General features: G+C 40.1%; 1 pseudogene; it reads left to right on the forward strand.

Moving 5' to 3' along the window:
* Positions 1-484: 484 nt before the first annotated feature.
* Positions 485-583, forward strand: LOC138830228 (U6 spliceosomal RNA; annotated as a pseudogene).
* The last annotated feature ends 6,290 nt before the right edge of the window (positions 584-6,873 follow it).

Here is a 6,873-nt window from a genome sequence, read left to right on the forward strand (position 1 = left end):
AAGTAAGACAATTTACGCGATCAGGGTAAGATATTCTGTTTGGTCTGATCCTACATGGAAGAAGGGTAAAGCATCAGGTAGACATTTGTGCCAATGAGACCGCATTTAGGAAAATTTCAGCTGCAGAAGTTTAGAAGTAGCTCTTAAGCAAGGCTTACTTTGAATCCGTTAGCTACACAGAGCAAACTCAGTTGAATAAATAAGTACTTGAAAAAGCCATCCTCTTTGGACCTAGCTAAAAATGCTTCAAAGTATGATTAAACTAAAATGAAAAAGATTTAAAATAGTCATTGACAAAAAAAATTACAAACGTGAGCAATCAACTGAACAATATAATTATTTTCAATTATACACAGAATTTTAGGGAAATATGATCAGTAGCATTGTTAGAAACAATAAGGTTTCCTTGTTACAAACAGGCACCCAAGGATATAATCCTGTATAAATATTGCATCATTAACTACCTAAATTTAGAGGACATTACATGCTTCAGCAGCACATGAACCCAAATTACACCAATACAGAGATTAACATGGCAATTGCAAAGGATGATATGAAAATCTGTGAATTATTCCAGATTTTTCATTCCTCAGAGGCAAGAAATGAAAAACAATTATTAAAAAGTTGATTACAAAATTACTAGTGTAACAATACATGTAATCCATATAAATAAAAGTTAGTTTGACATCAGTGTATTAAATCTTCACCTTAGAAAGGCCTTTACATAGCATAATCATTATAAAACTTTTAAAATTAGACAATTTTCATTTTATTCCAAAGAAATATACAATAAGGACCTAGTAAAAAAGGAATCTTAAACTGTTTTGGTATGGAATGCAATCGGAAAGGACACATTTATTAATGAACCTATATATTATAAAACAATGTAGAATTCAAAGTCTTATATATAGGAAAGAATAAAATAGATTATGGGCATTATACAAACAGAATACAGAATATTTTAAGGTATAATTTTTCACATAAGCACCAGAAATATCTTTAGTTCCTTTAGTACTCATTTCAACAGATAAATTAAAATTATTTCTGAATTAAAAAAAGCAAAAACTCGAGGGGGTCCAAGATGATGACGGGGAACTAGAGGAACGCCACAGCTCTCCCCAACCAAAAAGAGAGTTTGAGTTCCAACGTTTAATCTCCCCAAGAGACCGACAACAACAACAAAATCAACATCCAGAGAAAAACAGGAGTTGAAAAGAAGAATTTCACAATAGAGAAGCTTGAAGACGCCTCCCCCAACGTCTATTGGCCACAAAGCAGTGTGCCAAGCCATGGCCAGCCCGGCCTGGTGGGAGCTACCGGTGGCCCAGATACACAGGGAGTTGTCTGCAGATCATCCGCACCAAAGACCCCTGAGATATCAGTGTCAGACCGGCTGATCCTGACGAATGAAGAAACCTCAGAGCAGGGAACTTACACAAAGATCCCACCCCTTTCCCTCACTCTCCATTGGAGCAGAGAGGCTCCATCCCACTCAGCCCCATGGCAGGAACCTCAGAGATACATGAGATGCCCACAGAACACCAGAGCAGAAGAACTGAAAGGAAGTGGTGCTGATCCAGAGAGCGCAAACAGAGACAAACCCCAGCAATCAGAACCTGAACAGAGTCCCCTCCCCACCCCTCGGGTGGAGGCCAGAGGCCCATCCCGTGGAGCAGACCCAAACAGTGTCAATGGAGGCAGTGACAGAAAAGAAACACACAGAGCCACCACCTCTCAGCCTAGCCCACAACCACCTCAATTGAACTCTGACTGCAATGGCAACCAACAACAACCTACATCACACAGAAACAACTAGCTCCAGGGTGAGTACCCCGCAGGGGACAGTGTATTCCTCAAGGGAGACCAGAGCTGGTGGGAATCCCCAGACCCCCTACCCCAAAACACTCAGCTGGCCAGGCTAGAACAAGAGACACCCTGGAAGGAAGCTTAAATGCCCAAGCCTGGTACAGCACCACTGGGTCAAGAACCCAACGGTGGAAGAAATTTGAACTGTGCACTCCAAGCTGTGTAATCTAGGTGGGATACACAGCAGCACAGGTCCAACAGGTGTGCCCAGGCTGGGTCTGGGACCAGGCCTGGGGATCTGGAGCCTGAGCAACATAACCAACTCCTCCCAACTGAAATCAGATGCTGAGCATACGCCTCAGCAGAGGGGAGAAAAACAGGGAACTGCACTCCTGGTAATCATGCCTGTGACAGCAAAAGATGTGGGGGGTTCAGGACAAGAGAAGCCCAAACTCCACAGGAACCTGACCCATGTATTCTAGGCTAAGAATTGAACAACACAGGCCTCCAGCACCCGATAATAGTCAGGAGCTCAGGCTGGTAAGGTGATCAGCAGTACAGTGCTTGTCTTAGGTGCAAGAGGCCTTGGATCTGATTCCTCAGCAAAACATAAGCTGAAAGGGCCAGATGTGGTGCTATGGGTCAAATGGTAGGGTGCCAGCCTTGATCTGAAGAGCTGAGGGACAGCACCCAAGACCAGAGTTCAAGCCCACAAATAGCCAAAAAAGTAAAACAAAACAAAACATCAGGAGACCATAGCAGACTCCAGCATCTGGGAGAGTACATCCAGCACATCCAAACTCGCCAAGAGCACCTGTAGGAACAAACAGGAGCAGTCTAGGCTGCTCAACCCTTCTAACGGCGGGAACTGCCAGTGATCTACAGCAGAGAGCTGAGAATCCTGTGTGGGTCAGACAGCAGCTGGAGGTCGGCCCCCAACAGAACCGAGATCAGGTACAGACTCCCTCTACCAGCACAGAAACAGTAACCAAGCAAAGACAGACACCTATTGACCAAAACAAAATTTCAGATTAGTCTGCAATAATCCCTGAATAACCATGAGAAAATCACAGAGAAATATTACAAGGTTTATCAACAGCTAGGATAGCAAGCTATCTCTAAAAGCCAGCAGCAACCCAGGGGAGAGCCCCTCTGGGAGCAAAGCAGGAATGGAAGACAAACACTACATCCAAGACATGCTGGAGGCAATGACTCAAGAAATAAAGTGAGAAATGGACCAGAATTTGAAAGAACACCAGGTCAAAATACCAAAAGAGGTGCAGGACATCAAACAGGAGATGCATGCAAAAATAGAGGTAGCACACACCTCACTAAGCCATGAGATAAGTGACAAAATAGAGGCAGTACACACCTCATTAAGAGGTGAGATTAGTATTTTGAAAACCAACATTGAATCCATTGAAATCAACAATGAGTCCATTTCCTCCATGCAAAACACAATGGAAGCCACAGTTAACAGAGTGAACAAAATGGAATACAGAAGACAGAATACATCAACTGGAACAAAAAATGACAGATATGGAAAATTCACTTCAATTATACCGAAGGGAAATTCAAGGGCAAGCAGATAGTGCCAAGAAAATTAACCTTCATATACGAAGGTGAGGAATATCAAAGCAAGGGAATGCAACACCTATTCCACAAGATAATCGGTGAAAATTTTCCCCATCTCAAAAAAGAACATCTTACCCACATAACAGAAGCATATAGAACACCTAACAAGCAGGATCCCAGGGGAAACACTTCTAGACACATTATAGTATAAATGATAGATCTGAATGATAAGGAAACAATCTTGCATGCAGCAAAAATGAAGAAGGAGCTATACTACTATAGGAAAAATATTAGAATCACTATAGATCTCTCCACACAAACACTGAATGCAAGAAAGGCCTGGGAAAGTACCACATGAGCCCTGAGAGCCAATAACTGCCAACCCAGACTGATATACTCAGAAAAGCTAGCATTCACATTCGATGGAGAACTGAAAATTTTTAATAGCAAAGAAAAACTAAATTAATACATAAACATTAAGCCAGCGTTACAAAGACTACTAAGAGGTGGAACACAACCTGAGAAAAGCAACCAGGAACAGAGACCTGCACCCATACAGGCATTAATAGAAGTCTATCTGAGCAAGGACAGAGGAAAGGAAAGAATAAAAACAGTGACCATAATGCATCTCTCTATACTCTCTCTTAAGATTAACGGGCTTACTTCACCAATCAAAAGAAAAAGAACTGCAGTTTGGATCCTATAACATGACCCATCCATCTGTTGCCTTCAGGAGACCCACCTCTTAGCCAAACATGCAAACAAACTCAGAGTGAAGGGTTAGAAAAGGATCTACCAATCAAATGCCCCTCGTAAGAAAGCAGGCGTAGCAATCCTTATATCTGACAAAATAAACTTGTCATTAAAATCATTACAATGTCAAACCATCCCTGCATCTCTGGGATGAAGCCTACCTGGTCATAGTGTATGATTTTTTTAATGTGTTTCTGGATTCTTTTAGCTAGAATCTTAAGGATCTTTGCACCTGTGTTCATCAAGGAAATTGGCCTGTAATTCTCCTTTTTGGTTGGGTCTTTGCCTGGTTTGGGGATGAGTGTGATATTGGCTTCGTAGAATGAGTTTGGGATAGCTTCCTTTAGAGATTATAACTTTTGAAAATAGTCCATTAGGATTGTTTGGATATCTTGGGTACGTGTTATGATTTTTCCCATGGCATCCCTAATCCTGTTACAATGGATTTCCTCTCTTCCTTTTTTAATTAATCTTGCAAACGGTCCATCAATTTTGTTTATTTTTTCAAAGAAGCAGCTTTTTGTTTGATTAATTTTGGCTGTAATGTTTTCATTTTCTAATTGGTTAATCTCTGCTCTTAATTTGGTTATCTGGCTCCGTCTAGTAACTTTAGGTTCCATTTTTTCTTGTTTTTCTAGCTGTTTTAATTGCAACATGAGAGTATTTACTTGGTCTGTCTCCATTTTCTTGATGTGGGCAATGAGGGCAATAAATTTGCCCCTCAGGACTGCTTTTGCTGTGTCCCACAAGTTCCTTTGTGAGATTTTTTTCATTTTCATTGAGTTGTAGGAAATGTTTTATTTCTTCTCTGATCTCTTCCATTACCCAGGCATTTGCTAAGGAGTGTGCTGTTCAATTTGCATGTATGAGAGAAACTTCTGCGGTATGCTTTGTTATTGAGAACTGGCTTGATTCCACTATGGTCAGATAGGATACAGGGGATTATGTCGTCCCTTTGTATTTGCTTAAGTTCCTTGCATGAACTATTATATGGTCTATTTTGGAGAAAGTTCCATGAGCTGCTGAGAAGAATGTGTACTGTGTTGGTTTACAGTGAAATACTCGGTAGATGTCAGTTAATTCCGCTTAAAGTATGGCCTCACTTAATTTGGTAGCTTCTTTGCCAATCCTCTGGTTGGTAGGCCTGTCTTTGGTGAGAGCGGTGTGTTGAAGCCTCCTAGTATTATCGTATTGGGATCTATTTTATTCTGTAAGTCAATAAATATAATCCAACACATCAACAGAGCCAAAGTCAAGAATCACATGATTTTCACCACAGATGCAGAAAAGGCCTTTAATAAAATTCAACATTCATTCATGCTAAAGGATCTGGAGAAAACAGAAATAGCAGGAACATTTCTTAAAACAATAAAACCATTTATGGCAGACCAATAGACAATATTATACTTAATGGGGAAAAGCTACAACCAATTCTTCTAAAATCAGGAAGAAGGCAAGGATGCCAACTGTCTCCACTGCTCTTCAATATAGTCCTGGAACCCTTAGCCAGCTCAATAAGGCAAGAAAAATACATGAAAGGGATCCACATAGGGAAAGAAGATGTTAAACTATTCCTTTTTTCAGACAACATGATACTATACTTTCATGATCCCAAAAACTCCATCCCCAAACTCTTAGAAAACATAAATCAATTCAGCAAAGTTGCAGGATACAAAATAAGCCCACAAAAATCAGGTGCCTTCCTGTACACTGACAATGTACAAGAAGAGAGGGAAATAAAGGGAGTAACCCTATTCACAATAACCTCCCCAAAAATAAAATATTTAGGAATTAACCTAACCAAAGATGTAAAAGAACTATTTAATGAAGACTATAAAAAGATAAAGAAAGAAATTTCAGAAGACACTAGGAAATGGAAAGACCTCCCATGCTCTTGGATTGGCCAACTTAATATAGTGAAGATGGCAATATTGCCAAACTTAATATACAAATTCAATGCAATTCCTATTAAAATCCTAATGACTTACTTCAGTAAAATACAGAAAACAGTCCAAAAATTCATATGGAAAACAAAAGACCTAGAATAGCCAAACCAATTCTAGGGAACAAAAACAAAATGGGAGGGATATCCATGCTGCACTTCAAACTATACTACAGAGCTATAATAACAAAGACAGCATGGTACTAGCACAAAAACAGATCAGAAGACCAATGGAACAGAATAAAAGATCCAGAAATAAATCCACAGGCCTACAGCCAGCTGATATTAGACAAAGGAGCCCAAGACATACAATGGAAGAAAGACGGCCTCTTCAACCACTAGTGCTGGGAAAACTGGGCTGCCACATGCAGAAAACTAAAAATGGACCCCAGCCTATCACCATGCACCAATATCAACTCAAAATAGATAAAAGATATTAACATTAAAACTGAATCTCTGAAACTACTGCAGGACAGAGTAGGAGAGACACTTGAACTAATAGGCACAGGAAGGAACTTCTTAAACAGAGTCCCAGGATCACAACAAATTGGAGAGAGACTCAACAAATGGGACTACTTTAAAATAAAAAGCTCCTGCACAGCTAAATCTATTGCAACCAAGCTAGAAAGACAAATAACTAATTGGGAAAAATATTTACCAGCAATATATCAGACAAGGGGTTAACATCCAGTATATACAGGGAACTCAAGAAACTAATCCCTCCTAAACCTAACAAATCAATTACTAAATGGGCAAGGGAAGTAAAGAGGGACTTCTCAGAGGAAGAAATGAAAATG

This window comes from Dipodomys merriami, unplaced genomic scaffold, assembly GCF_024711535.1.
Source record: "Dipodomys merriami isolate MVZ:Mamm:240054 unplaced genomic scaffold, mDipMer1.0.p SCAF_186, whole genome shotgun sequence".
Classification (NCBI taxonomy): Eukaryota; Metazoa; Chordata; class Mammalia; order Rodentia; family Heteromyidae; genus Dipodomys; species Dipodomys merriami.